Below are 16,550 nucleotides of genomic sequence, written 5' to 3' on the forward strand. Positions count from 1 at the left end.
TTATTGCTTTACCATAAAGTCCCACTCTGCTGAGGCAGCGTGGAACTCCCAACCATTTCCTGATGTATGAACTGATTAAAGCTTCCAGCTTCTCTACTGTTGTCAAAGAAACCTTGTACACAGTCAGTGGCCACAGCAACCTCGGCAGTAGACCAAACTGAAAGCAGCAGAGTTTTAGTTTACCTGGTAGAGCGCAGCTGTCTATGCTCTTCAACCCTTCCACTGCTTGTTGTCTAACTTCTCCCACACGAACTGTGTCCTTTACATCCCCGTCGTACCATCTCCCAAGACTCTTCACTGGCTTCTCAAACACTGTTGGTATTGCCTCACCATTAATGAAGAATGTTTTATCTACTACTTTGCCTTTAATTATACAGATGCTCCTTGATTTAGTGGGCTTGAATTGCATTCGTGCCCATTCAATGTTATTGGTTAATTTGCCCAATAACCGATTAGTGCAGGCTACTGTTGTAGTCATGGTTGTCATGTCATCCATGTATGCTCGAATTGGTGGTAGTCGCATTCCAGAAGCCAAGCGCTCTCCTCCTACTACCCATTTTGATGCCCTAATGATTACTTCCATTGCCATGGTAAAAGCCAGTGGAGAAATGGTGCATCCTGCCATTATTCCAACCTCTAGGCATTGCCATGTAGTGCTGAATTCTGAAGTTGAAAAACTAAATTGCAAATCTCCAAAGTAGGCTTTCACTAAAAATATAGCTCATTACCTGTGTTGTTTATCTTATACAGCCTTTTTTGCTCATCTTTATCAAGGGTGCCTATATATATATATATATATATATATATATATATATATATATATATATATATATATATATGTATTTATATCAGGGTTTATACCACATTAAGTCCACATCATTTTGAAATAAAGGTTGTTCCCTGATCTGGACGGTATGCCTGTTGATCTCTGCTCACTGAGGCTTGTTATGTAACTAAAAAAATAAACAAATAAGTAAGTTCCACAACCTGTTTCTGCACACTGCAATATGCAAATTTACAATTTCCTTCAAAACAAGAACAGGTTTTCAGCCCGGAGTGTGTGTATAAAAGCAGCTGTTCTCTCTCTCCACCCATTTCAGCTGGATCTGTCTCTGCAGAACACCATGAAGGTCGTATTGGGCATCCTGGTTCTTCTCCACTGCGCAGCACAGGGTAACAGATACATTGTATTCTACCATTGTATTTGAATTGACCTCAATCAATTGGTTTTCTCGGTTTTTCCCACTGCAGTAGTATGTTTTTGTGCAGGGAGGATTTACATAACTAAAAACTAGCATATGCACTTGGAAGAAAGTAAAGATATGTGGAGACTTGCTTTATGTATTTGATTTTAGTTCATATATAAAGCCGTTTGAATGTATCGTTTTCGCAATTGATATTTCTTAATGTATCCAGATAATGTCTAAACAGAGTCTTAATACTAGCAACTTCAAAATCTGTTTAAAAAAACTGTTAGAAATACAGGAAAGCTTGTAAGTTCAAAGACAAACTAGAAAAGTCTTTTATCGTCTTCAACTGAAGTCATTGACATTTTTTACTCAAGTCTAAGCTACTCCATCTTTCTGAAAAGGTAAGACCAACCTTTCATATATTGTATTGTATTACATTGTTATATGCTGCTGCTTCTTGTAATTGATCTTCCTTAACCTATCCAGATAATGGTCAAATTGTCTAAACAGCATCCAATCTTAACACTGCCAACCTTACATGTAACCTGCTGGTTTATTTTTTGCTAGCCTTGTTTAATTCTTGATAACCTTACTAAAGGTAGAGGTCTATGATTGAGACATGTTTTGTTTTAGGAAGGCGGGATTAAGATCCACCTCTCTTTTGACACCAATAGGTTTGGAATGTGTTTAAATGCAAAGTGTACAGCATATTTGTTTTGATACATTAAATCTATTTTAGATTCACAGTTTTGATACAGTATAGTAATTGATATCTTTATATTATAAAGTGACAAGTTGAAGTTGGAATTGTGGTGCTATGCTCCAGTTTAGAAAATAAAAACTAATCAGTCACTCTAACGTCAATTATATTGCTATGTGTAGTTCATTATAAAAAGCAAGATGTACTGTTAATGTACAAAAGCCATTTGTTGGCACAGTTTCCTCGGGAACATGACATTTAGAGTTGTGTAAAACGCCTAACCCTTCTGCTGTGTTTGGAAGGTTACAGTACTATTTCTAGCCTTCCAGTTTCTTGTGCATTTAGCGCTGGAATCTGTGAGTGTCTATTAAGTTAAAGGTGTTTTAACGTTCGTGATACACTATTGTCTGACCCTCAAGCAGTTCTTTGGTCAAACCCAATTATTGGCAACTGTGACAAACATATTGAGCAAGATCAAGTATACCGACCTGTAGAAGGGTGTGGGAAGACACAAGACAGACACAAAGTTCAAATATGAAACGCCGGCACAGGTGCCCAGATTTATTAGTTTGCGCTCAGTTGGCAGGTGTTTTGTTACAGTTCGGGACACTCTACCAACAATGGTATTGTGCCCCGTCTTCATACAACACACAGGTGTGTAATCCAAAAGAACAATAAGTAAAAAGACGAAAGGAAAAAGGAAAACAAAATACTTTAAGGAAAAACTACGAAATAAAGTGTGCAGGTTTTTCCGCGGCTCGTTGCTCCCTCTAGCGGTGGGAGCCCCGAGGAACAGGCACTGCTCTGTACCCTCTCGTATACTGTGGGACGGCTCAGTCCCGCTAAACTCGCTAACTAAAATAGTATCCCAATAAATAAACCCGTGTGCCTTGCTTGCACCCCGAGTCTGTAAGCCTCGTGCTGAAGTGCCACTCCGTCTCTCCGAGTCGCTGCTCCAGAGCCTCTGATTGTTCAGGATTCGGCCGTGAAGTCACGCTCCACTATGTTTCCTGCATGAGCCAGAGAGGATACAAAACAGCGCCTTTTTATTAATTCATTCACCACGTGTAGTCCCACCCCCCAGCCAATCACAGAACGTCAGCCGACTTCCTCACAGCTGAGTCCCGTCATAACACATTACCTGACAGCGTGGGAATACACGGAGAATACAACCCCCCTACAGGCTCCCGCATGCACCTGACGGTCGGTCCAAATCCCTCCCCTCTCACACGACCCTTATAAAAGTTTCCCATAGTTAAAGCACAGCAAAGCGTTGTGAAAGCATGGTAAAGCACAGGGATGCATTGTAAAGCCAAGCAAAGTATGGTAAAGCATATTAAAAAAGGTAAACTATGGTAAATGTATTGTATAACTATATGCAAAGCATGGGAAAACTACTAAATTACTGTGCAAATTGAACGTGGTAAACTTTCGATGGTAGAGAATCTTACAATGACTGTGTTACAACCGTTTTTTGATAAATTCTTTGTTTCTCCACTAAATCATTATATAGAGACTGCTCTAGGATAACTAATTGAAATATTTTCAGAAAAAAGAGCATCGGTATAATATGAAGTACAAATTAAAAGAACCCATTGCTGGTACTGGGAATCCAATACTGGTACGTATCCTTGGAAGTGGACAGGACTAACACAAGAGCTGATTTCATCTCAGAAAATGACCAGACTGTGCTGAACTGCTTAATTAACAAGGGTGATATGAATGTGTCATTTGAATTCTTCTTGTGCTTTCCTCACAGTGCAATCCCTGTCATGCTTAACTTGTGCTGCTGGGACTGCTGATGAAGCCACTTGTACGACCAAAGGCTGCCCAGCTGATCAAGCATTCTGTTTCAGTGCTTATACAGTCACAGGTAAGACCAGTGCAGACACACTCTCCTTCTCCAGCTTTGAATCAAACCCAATTTCAACCATAGCATCTCACAAAGCACTTTGTATAAGTGAAAGTGTGCTACCTCATAATGAGTGAGCCACTATAAACCCCATTATTCTGTACCTTTATACTAGCAATCATTCAGAGTGAAGTATGTGATATATTTATGTGTATGCATGTGGGCTATCGAGTCAGGCCTTCAGTGGATCACATAACATTGGACAAGTGGGAGGGGGGAAATGAAACAAAACAAACAAAAGAAAAAAACACTTGATGATGAAGTTTAAAAGAATGAAGGATCTTCATTTCATCCTCCCATCGGGTGGATGGAAACAGCCCAAAAATGTGTGTTAAGGAACAAGATAATGAAGCAAACAATGACAGTGATGGATAGAAAACTAAAACCAGGGTTTTAACACTGTGTATCATTTGTTACCTTAAGAATAGTAATAAGTAGGGTTATATTTCCATTATGTAAAAAAAAAATGGTCCAATGTTGAACGATGGACAAAGCATCTTGAGTTTGTGGTTATGGGATCTCTGAACAGTTTGAATTTCTTTCTGCATTGCTCTCTTAGGAAGCACCATCACTGTTGAAAAAGGCTGCAACGCCACTTGTGCTGACAAGGAGAACCCAAGAACATCCTGTTGCTCTAAGGACAACTGCAATGGTAAGCCTTTTACTTGTACTATTCATGTTAACACTAGCATGCCTCCTACTGTTGTCTCACTGTGCTGTTGAAATCAGTACTTTAGTCAAGAACTGTCTCCCCAGTTGAGAAAATAAAGATCTGAATTTAGCTTACATTTCATTTATAGTCAGAAAGCAGGGATTGTATTGCACCAAATACAGGCACTTTGTTTTTAACAAGAGGTAGAAACTTTGATGTAAAGCTGTGTCACAAAGTTCTTGCCAGATAATCAGCCAGCTGGGGAGTGACAAACTGCTGGTTTAGACAGAATAGCAAACAGTACGCTTCATTCTTAAAACTACATTTCATGTCTTTGGAGGCACAGAATTAAAAGACAGTATTTAGGAATCTTTGGAAACGATCATATATCTTCCTATTGGGCAAATTTATTATAAATAATACAAAATAGTCTGCGCTGTAAATGTTTATCACGTTACTATTTCCTTCCCACCTCAGCATAATTATGTGAGCCGTTTAAAATGTTTACAGTATCTAAAACATTAACCTCAGGATAAAACTATAATAACTAACGATGAAAAACGTTTTTAATTAATTAAAGCCAGCATACAAATGATCCAAAGGCCTCTGTATTACTTTCTGTCGCTTTTCACTTTTTATTTTGCCAGTAAGTAATGTATCCATTTCAAACACCAAAACCAAATTCAAAACAACCGCTATTGCTGTTATTAAACTTTCAAAAGTATGAGTATTGTGATTACTATTTATGTTTACCGGAGCATTTTCACTGTACTAAAAAATGCAGAATCATTATACTTCACTGATACGACAAGTTGAAAACAGCAAAGATCATGAGCAGCACATAGCGCTCTCTAGTGGCACAATTGACAGACGCCTGCTTCACTACCAAGAATATATATGAGTGAAAATCCATACACTCGTAGTGACGCATGCGTACAGGTGGAAAGTGCAGGCGTGATAGATTATTTTTTCATCTGTTACAAACATAAATTTGAAGTGAATAATTATTACAAAGAACTGTAAAGCAACACAAATACAGAATATTTATTTGACTATTCAAATATATATGTATCATTACGTTCGAATGTACACGCCACATTCAAATTAAGATATATTTAAAATCTGCAAATCCAATCAAATTCTAACCACCGTAGGAAAATAAATCAACAGAGATCGCCTCCTCGGCGCGGACTACTATATCTGTAGCTGTTATAGTTTTTGTTCTGCAGATCTCCTAAAAATGACATAGATCGCATTGTACACAGGGACATTTTAACATTGTGATCCTCCTTTTATCATTTACGAAGCCTATTGAAAGACCTTTTGAAGATTTAAGGCGACAATGTCAGAAATTATTTATGTTCTGAAAGACATTACTCAACCACCTAACATTGCAGAGATATTATTGTACTGAATTCATAGAACAAGTTGAAACCATAATAACCATTGATAAATAATAGACTATTTAAACTGGGTTTTACAGGCAAAAAATATTTTCAGGCAATTTCATTTGTGATTAACTTGCTACATTTCAACACTACTAAAACATCTTTTATAATATAATATAATATAATATAATATAATATAATATAATATAATATAATATAATATAATATAATAATTGCTTATCATCCCCAGTACTTCCCAGCTCTGCAGTTGAGGGCATCCTTTCAGCCATAGTGAAGCAATCTATTTGCTAATCCCTACTGCAATATTCATCAGGTCCCACATTCTTGTTTTTTAGTGGTACAGTTGAGATGCTACACCTGCCCCACAACGAATGATGAATCAACATGTACTGTAAACGTCTGCGGCCTCACACACACTTCGTGTAAGAACACCTACGACAAATCTGGAACAGGTAAGTGGTGACAGCGGGGTGCCCTGTCTGTCTTGAGACTCTCTCTGTCCCTCTGCCTGTTTCTCTCCATTCATTGCTTTCTCTCTTTCTTACACTTTACGACAATATGAATAATATACAGTATATATATATATATATATATATATATATATATATATATATATATATATATATATATATATAGGACCATATACGCCTCCTATATATATATATATATATATATATATATATATATATATATATATATATATATATATACTATATATTATTCATATTGTCTGTGTAAGAGGTCTTTGAAATGCTGTCCTGTATATGATATATCTCACAATGGTTCAAGTTCAATCTTGAGAATAAACGCTATTCTCAGTTTCTATTCTCAGTTTCTTCAACAGAGATGTGTCATGTGGTATTGCCATCATGAGGATTTAAAAAAAAAAAACTCAGTTTAACATCCTCTCAAATCTCTTATTGCTCAGGTGTTTATCGTTTTGGGGACAGGTTTTTATTTTGTACAAATACCTTTTTTAGTCTGCTTCAATGTAAAACACCACAGTGATCCCAGCATTATTTCTACCGCAACCTGCGATTACTCCATGAAGATGAAACTCTTTCTTCTTGGTCTCTCATCACTTCCCGTGCTGCTGTTCAGTTTCACTCCAATGCTCAACAGTAGTTGGATATTTTGAAATACACATGTTGAGCTTTCAGTATCCCCTTTTTAGGACCAACCGCCACCTACTCCGTGACAAAGACCTGTGCTACCAAAGAGAATTGTACTGAAAAACTGGATGCGTTTCCTCGAGTGTCATGCTGCACCGCAGCCAGTTGTAATGGTGGTAAGACCCTTTGTGTTCATCTGGTAGTTATTTCTTTATATTAAATAAGTATGTTATCTAATATGTGTAGGCTATGCAAGTCGCTTTGGATAAAAGTATGATAATTAATTTAATAATAATAATAATAATAATAATAATAATAATAATAATAATAATAATAATAATAATAACATGCTCACATTGAAAATATCAGCTCTGTAGGGTTTCCTGTAAAATGCACAACACATTATTGATTTCAATAGTTTACAAAAGGACCTGTCAAATTAGCTGTTAGCAGTGGTTAAGGGATTCAGCTGGTTACCTGACTAACTAGTCATTTCTAAAACCTCTGTTATTTATGAGTCTGATTTCTCAAGTACCGTTACCACAGATAATCCCCAATGAAACGCATGCTCTAAAATGTCAGATTAATACATAGTTATTAATAAACGGTACCATTATTTATTCTCTTACCTGATGGGGAGCATTTACAATTGCTTCTTAGTAAATGGGATTTAAAGCCATTTGTACTTAAGATATTTATTTGATTGTTTCGAAATTTCACACCATTGCGTGTTGTAGTGTAATGGATTCGGTTGTAGGGACTGTAAGTTTTATGTATTAAGTAGTTTTATTTTTAAACTGATATAGAGATTGAAGATGTTCTTTATAAGAGGAAAGGAACCATGTGTGTCTGTTAAGACTTTCATCTTTATAAATATCTGTAAAGCTCTATATTATTATTAATTAGTCATTTAACAAAAGTTTTTATCCAAAGCGACTCAACAACTGTTGCTGCAGAGTCACTTCCAATAGGACCTCGCTTGTTTTACGTCTCATCCAAAGGACGGAGCACAAGGAGGTTAAGAGACTTGCTCAGGGTCACACACATTCAGAGGGACTCGATGGCTGAGCTGGGATGGAATCTTTAACCACTAGACCACCAAGCCACCTACTAACTCAAACGTATCAGATACTCAGATAGGCAGAGGAATTAATTAACATGATTTTTTGTTGGCAGGTGTTAAATTAAACCCAATTAAACTTTGTAAAACCGTGTTAATTACACCTGCATAACAATTCATTCTACATACTATAGAAACATGTGAAAATATTTACTAAGAAGAAACAATAGGTATAAATTAATCAAGTCCTTAAAAAAATGCCCCCCAAGATGAACATGGATGGATCTATTGGTAACTGGACTATTCCACATTAAATTTTAGGTAAATGCAATTCATATTTGTAAATGTTTTAAGTTTAGCAGACCCCCCTCCAATAACAATGTCTACCCTTTTATTTGATAATGATAAATCCCCACAGCTTTGTTTGATACATCTTGGTGGTTTTACAGATAAATTGACTTGCTTCCAATGTGCTGAAACAACCGATGAAAGTTCCTGTACTTCGAGTCCATGTGCAGCTGGAGCATTCTGCAAGAGTGACTACAAACTCAGCGGGGCAGGTAAGAGCTTCTCCTTCATTTGGGGTTTCTATTCTTTGTGTTCCCAGTTTGGTGCTTGTGAATTCCAGCTGGTGAACGGTGGCCGTTGAGAGCAGTTCTGTTCATGTCTAAGGAGTCCATTCCTCGCATTCCTTTTCATAATCCTGATATCTAACATTACATACACCTCACTGCTTCATTGCTACTTTGCAGCCACATTTCCCATGTTTAGAGATTTAAAATACATAACTTTCTTATCGTTAAGGATTTGATTCTGTAGTTGATTCTGTATAAATGCCCTGCTTATTGATTTGTCAGAATCACTGATTTGGCACTAGCTGGTTCTGTCATCACTAACCTTGCTTTTCTCCACCTTACAGGAGTGCCTGTTGTCATTAAGTCCTGTGCAGCTGATTGCAAAGCTGTTAACAGTACAACAGACAACAACGTTAGGACAACTTGCTGCAAAACAGGATATTGTAACGGTAAGGCTGCTATTAACTTTTAAAATAGTTCCGTCCCAGCTTTAAAATCCGCCAAATTGATACATTTTTGGTTTGCTTGTGTGTGTTTTTTTCTTCAATCTTGGATATAGTGATCTAATCCCTAAATCCTCTCTTCGTTTGTATCATGAAGACAGCCCTTCTCCTCGCTCACATAGTTATTTCTACAGGAAGAGGTTTGACTTTCTTAATCTTGCCACACAAAGCATCAGGCTCCTAGTTTAATTAGCCATTACAGATCGACCACAGTTTAGTTCAGTTGAATAGCCCTCCATGCCTTTGATTCTGGATGGCAGTGCAATGAGCTGCTGGAGACCTATTCATTAAACCCCTGTGTTTGTCTTGCAGAAAACGCCTTGAGTTGCAACACTTGTACTAATGAAGCTAACGAACCTAAATGTGCAGCAACAGCCTGCGCTGCAACTGACAAACTATGTCAGAGCAGTTATAACCTCACTGCACTAGGTAAGCTGTGATCACAAGGTGAAAGGTGACTGATACCTGTGTCTCTGTCGCCAGCTCGTTCCTCCTCTGCACATTTAAAAGGACAAGGGCCTGTGGGTCCACTCCATAGTAAATGTATGTTGTGGTATTTGTGAAGTACACTGAGAGACTTGAAGGTTGCAGGTTCATGATCACAGTCTGAGTACTGAGAGAGAGGACCTGTTTCAGAGCTCAGCAGAGGTTACAGGGGGTGCTTTTAACTTTGGAGTTTTTTTTTAAAAGTCACACATTGCGATGCATGACAGAACATGATAAGCAAAGTGATTTATAAACAACAAAATTAATACAATAGTTAACTGTGGTTCTCCAGACCTGTAATTTGCTCTTTGGCACTTTATCACAGACCTTTTTGCACTGTATTTTAATAAGGGGTTGATATATCACCCAGGCTGTGGGAATCACCTGCGATGGTGGTATTGAGATCTATATTTACATCCATTATATGCAATGGTGTTGTGCCTTCCAGGACCCCCTTGACAATGAGAATTGGGCAGCAGTGTGGAGTAGTGGTTAGGGCTCTGGACTCTTGACCGGAGGGTCGTGGGTTCAATCCTTGGTGGGGACACTGCTGCTGTACCCTTGAGCAAGGTACTTTACCTAGATTGCTCCAGTAAAAACCCAACTGTATAAATGGGTAATTGTGTGTAAAAATAATGTAATATCTTGTAACAATTGTAAGTCGCCCTGGAAAGGGCGTCAGCTAAGAAATAAATAATAATAATAATAATAATACATTCAATGTCAATTGATTGCTAAGGGTCTCTGGTGCCTAACCTTGTTTGTTGTATTCCTTTTATAGATGTTCCAGTATCAAAGGCATGTGCTGGGGCTTGCACACCATCCGCCACTGTGAAGTGCTGCGGTACATCTCAGTGTAACGGTAATGCTAACGTTATTGTTAATTATACAATGGCAGTCACTGAGGCGGCACACTGATTGGTCACATGTTCACATGTTCTAACTGGAGAACTTTAACAAAACACCACCTGGAGGCAAACAAAAAAAACAACGGGAAACAGAAATAAAATAAAAAATAAAAGGGCTGTAATCATCTTCTAGTGTAGCTGCTCTCACTCAAACTAGAAACCTTATTGAATACTTACACTACACTGTTTCTTTGTGTAGTCACACAACTTCACCCTGGTAAATGAGATCTCAGAAAGAGATTGCTAAATAATAGTTATCGTTCAAGTTAATAGTTATAACTCAGCTTCATCCAGGTTAGGCTTTTAGCAGAATTACTAAAATGGGATGGGCTGGGTAACAGTCAATGATAAGGGGAGCACTGAAATGTTCACATTTACAAATGTCAAGTAGACAGTAATGTTTTATCAATAGGTCTTTATCAATGTTTCATTTTGAAGAGATTGATAAACGTGTTGAAACACTATCAGGTATGTGTCTATTTGAGCCAGCCGTAGCCCAGCCTCTCCTTCCTTATTCATTGTCTCTCCCTGGCTTGTTTTGCAGTGGACCTCTTGAAATGCTACACCTGCACCGACTTGACAGACGAAACTAAGTGTAAAGATATAACAGTCTGTGGGTTCGGTGACAAGTTCTGTAAAACCACTTACAAACTAAATGGAATTGGTAAGTAATGATCCTTATGAGCCGGGTTTCTCCTTGCTTCTCTTTGTCTCGTTCATTCCTACTTAGTGTTGGGATTAACATGGATTTTTCCATCAGCTTCTTTCTAAATAAAGACAAAAACATCTTTGCAGCCATCACAAGAGTCAAGTTTACATTGCACTAATGTTTCCCAAATTCAAGTCGCAATTCAATCAGCTAACAATCGTATTCAAGCCAGATAAATAGATCTCTACAGTCAGGGCTGTTTTGTAAATGTACCTCCACCTAGAAATCCAAGCTAAAATACTTTTTTTACATGCTTCCCATTGTCTTTATTCTCTAATACAATGTTTGAAATGGCAAGAGTAACAAAGCACTGTGTCAATTGATGAGATAATAGGTACAGAATTATGACTAACTTTCTTTTTGGATTCATTGATAGGTGTCACCGTCAGCAAGGGATGTGCATCAATTTGTACTAAAAAAACAACTTTCCCGCGAGATGAGTGCTGTCAGGGAAAACTGTGTAACGGTAATACAGATACTATTGTAATATTGTTAATAAAATCACTAACAGCTACCTCCTGCTGTCAGTACCAGTCTGCCTTCTCACTGTACACCTGAAACCTGCCCCCCAACACACGATATTCACCTCACTGAAACCTGCCTCCCAACACACATGTACACCAACTGGACTGTATAAGAGAGTGTCTTTGCACTGTGACCTATAACTTATGCTCAGTAACCTGTGGGTGGAGAATAACTAAGTGCTTAAGAGTGTCAAAGAGGGAGGGGGGGTAAAGGTCAGTGCTGGTGCACGAGTTCAGCTGCTGCAGTACTCAGAGCAAAAGCATGCTGTAAGCAAACTGCAAAATCATGTGACGGAGCAGGAAATGGAACAGCACGTGGTAAGAGTGTGATTAAAGTAACGTTCTGTGGAAACAACTCTGCTGAGAAGAATGTAGACATAAGAGGTCATTTTAGCACAGCACACAGGCCTGTTTATCTGTCTGTATAAACTGGGAGTGCTCACAAGCGTTCAGAGAGACAGACTTCTGAGACAGCTTCCATTCTCCTCCCCGAGCATCGTGCTGAGGTGTGCCCAACATGACTCCCAATGGGAAGGTAATCTGGCCGACTACCTAACTATGGTTTAGAGCCTAGTGACCATCTAATGTTGTTCTGTTCTTACGCATAAGTGCATCGGAATTATACTATCAAATGAATCAGTCTTATGAATGTAAGAAATTAAATCCACAACCTTACACTCACAGTCTGCTTTACCACCAGATTTGTTTTGCTTAGCACAAGCAGCACAGCATGTCAATCTGTCCCTTTATTGCATGAGAATCCACACTTTGTTTTTTTTTTTTCTGGTCGCTACTATAACCAGGAACAATAAGAGAAGATATATCTCACTTCAAGGATAAATAATACAAACATTGAAATCCACATTCCTTTCCATTTCTGCTTAGCCAGTTTACCAATATTATGTCTATTTTTAGTCCTGAAAAAGATCAAAGATGATTTAGAATTGACCACTAAACCTGGGGGAAACACAAAGTTATGTGGCTTGGAGCTTGGTTTCAGGAGACTAGGTTTCAGGCCCCTGCACGGCACACCAGGGGAGACTTGGGGTTTGATTCAGCAAAGTTGCCTCAGACAAGTTCTCCCAGTCCCTCAGTTTAAGGATCTTTTTCAGGATTAGCTGGGAGGCTTGTTGAATGGGAAATATTTTATTAATGTTGTTTGCCTTCATTGCCTGGTCAAGTCTGCTTTGTAGCTATTGCTGCCCATTCCCTTTGAAGTAATATAAAAGGGGTGCACTCACCATTTTCCTTACATTTATTTTACGACAGACTACAAATATCCCACCCCCCAATTATCTTATTGTTTTGTTTTCTTGGTAGGTTGTAGTTTTTTTTTTTTAAATGTTAAAATATTTTCCAAGCGTTATTGTTAAACTCCTAATTTCAGAACTATGTCAGAACGGTTTCAAATAGTCCTTTTGAATGGAGATTTTACGAGAGTTGGGGTAACTCGCTACTTAAGTATTTTTAATGGCAGTAATAATATTAGTTACTTTCTGCAAAAAAAAGAAACGAGTTTGTCTCGTTACCGTTTCTCCGTTGTACATTTACATTAGTGGTCTTTTCTAATTGAACCTCAACGCGCCAGACTGCTCTAATGATGCAATCTCTCTTCCGGGATGTCACACAGCAATAATTATCCAGGGGGCAATCAAATCAGTCATTCTGAGCCTTGTATTTGAATAAGGCTAAGCATTAGGGACAAAATAAATTGTATCCCTACATTCCAATGATAGACTTTAAAAAACATCATTGCATTTTTTGTTGATTTGCTATTTGTGGTTTTATTGAATTCTGACTTTTCTATGATTTTCTCTTCATACTGCAACATTATTCAAAGTCAGGAAATATACAGTACATTATGTTTAATTATGCCAAAAATGAAATGTCTTTATACTAGAAACATTTTAAAAACCTGTGTGACACAGTTAATAAATGAATTATCAGACATATAGTTAAAAAGTAAGCAATAGTCACAACTGTTTCGCAGGACAAGAAAAGAGAAAGAAATATAACAAGCTACTTTTGTATTAAGTTATAAGTAAGGACAATGTATTACTTTTTTTCTGAAGAAATTAATAATGAGTAATAAGTTACTTTTTTTCAGTAACATGTAAAACTCTGGATTCTACAGGGACACTTACTCTGGTTTGAAAACAGGCCCTTCAGAGATTTTTGTCCTTAAAAATCCCAATTAAATTTGCTTTATATAATCTATACAATATATTTAAACATTTATAAATGGTATATCTTTTTACTTCCCACATTATCCACTGTGTTCTCTGGGCTTATTTTGCAGCACCTCTAATCAAGTCTTGTCAGACATGTGATAATGAGAAGGTTGAAAGTAACTGTGCGGAGAAAGATTGTGCAACCTCTAGCTCCTCCTGCCAAAGAAAAATCGACTTCACTAAAGATGGTAAGCAATGAAACTCTCGACATTTCTGCCATCAGTTTGTCTTTCTCCATTTCATCCTGACATTCATGCCATCTCTCGCCTCCTCCAGCTCTGAGTTACAGCTGAGCAAAGTTTGCAATCGTTTTCAAATCAAAATTACCACCAGTTGCCTGCACACCCATGTGATTAAAATACATCTCTGTTCCAATTCTATTTTTCAGATGTTCCCTTTTAAGATACAGTATCATAGTTTAGCCTTCATGGTGCTGTAAATGCATTACCTGAAAAAAAGTGTCTGTGCTGTTGTAATGGACAGCGCTGTGAGATGCACTGCCGTTATGGATTCTGTCCCCTGTTGGTGAGATGAGGTTAAAAGCTCCAAAACCCTGAATGCAGTCGAGCCCGGCTCTTTTGCATAGTGGTTTAGATGCTTGCTTCACCCTGTTCCACTGTGCTTTGCCGTTCTCTTGTTTTCCCATTTCAGAGAGACCCGCTTACTGCTGGGCTACCCGAGCAAATCCTTTCATGAATTTTCCATTTAAGTCCTGGAAATAAAACTCCAGCCATCAAACGGGTTGTTTTCAAATATAGCTGCAATTGTGGGTTTGCACATAGAAACCAGACTGCAGGAAACAGGATTTACCTGCAGCCCGCAATAGAAGTAACCTGTCATGAAAATACTGTCAGCTTGTGAGTGGAGGAGAGTGACACACTGGTTAGCTTTTTTTTCTAAAATAACTAGTAAATATTTAAGTTCTTAGAATCATGTTTGTTACAAATCCCATTTTTAAATAAATAGTCTATTACCCTCCCTTTTTGATTGGCAGAACAAATTTCAATTTCGAACACCATTATAATAATAATAAACACACATACAGCTACTCTTAGGCTGTCTCCCTCTATCCCTCTTCCTGCCTCTACCAGCATCCAGGTGTGATTCTTTATCATCAATATGATAAAACAGGAGAGAGATGTCTGTTACTCTGTTAATCTAGACCCTTGACCTAATACCGTTAGGTAATATGTGCTCATTTTGTTGTGTTACATTTTTAGGGTTAGAGTTAGGGTTAATGTAATTTAGTGGCCCATTCTAATTAATGAATTAATGTATTCTAAAGGTTCTCTTTCCAATTTTCTAAGTAATTGTTCTTCCCATTTCCCCACGTATGTACTGGCAAAATGCATTCCTAATTTAGACCCTATTGCTGTACCATCGTTTTGTTTGTAATTCTTATCAACAAATGTAAAATAACTGTTTTCTATCATCTAGTGCTTTTTGACAAGCTTCTAAAGTTTCTTTACGAGGGACACTTGGGTACAAGATTTTACATCCCATGCAAAATAAAATTGTATCCTCTGGAAGGTTGTGCTTTAGTGATTCAGGTCTTTTTAAAAATGATGCTGTATCCTTAACATAGCTTGATAATTTCTCACCGTGTGACCCAAATCATTTTTTCACTGTTTCAGCTGTTATGTGTGTTGGATTATCAAATGTTCTTTTTCCCACAGAATCCTGTTTCTTTAGTCCTGGGGATATCTTTTCCCAAACCAGCTGGAGTCTAAATCTCCTTTTTGTATCTCGATTACAGGATTCCCTGTTACAAAGGGATGTGCAGCACAATGCAATGCAAGTGACACAGTGTCGTGTTGTCAGGTATCGAACTGCAGAGGTAATGCGCATTTTCTTATTCATTGATATTAGTGTTATCTCTTGTTGTTCACAGTACAGCAATTACAAAAGAGTGTGCATTAATGTATACATCAGTGCATCAGAGTGGACTTGACTGAAGTCTTTAAAACCATAAATGGTATAGATAAAGTTAGCCCAAGACACTACTAACAGGAAGCACTTTTTACACAGAGAGTTAGAAATGCATGGAATAGCCAACCAGGTGAAGTAGTAGGCTCTAAAACACTGGGAACATTTTATCTTAGTTTTTATATTGGTTCCCCCCAGTAGGGGAGAGTGATGGCCCAAATGTCACCTTTCTTGTTCCCAAACTTTTCATAAGTGTTTCTGTTCTAAGAACAAGAAATCATGTTATAAATAATTTTATAACCAAAGTGCTTTTCACACTTGGCTTAGCTTGGATTTTTTTATATACTTTAAGTAGGGATACAGTATTTTCTGTTTTTTACCACTTTATGTTACTTTGCAGACATAGTTGTGCAAACGTACATTTCTGGTGGGGGTGTCTTTGGTATACTTGTTTCAAAACTGATGATTCAGTATGACACAGACCCTCCATGCACAACTCATACTGGGTAAAACTACTGCACACCTGCCTTATTATTGATTGTGTCCCCTGTGCTTGCTTTGCAGTAAACACCTTGAGTTGCCTGCAGTGTGATGCTCAGACTGATGAAACTCAGTGCAAGGCGGGCGTGTGCACTGTAGGCACTTTCTGTCAG

Source organism: Acipenser ruthenus, chromosome 54 (assembly GCF_902713425.1).
Source record: "Acipenser ruthenus chromosome 54, fAciRut3.2 maternal haplotype, whole genome shotgun sequence".
Taxonomy (NCBI): domain Eukaryota; kingdom Metazoa; phylum Chordata; class Actinopteri; order Acipenseriformes; family Acipenseridae; genus Acipenser; species Acipenser ruthenus.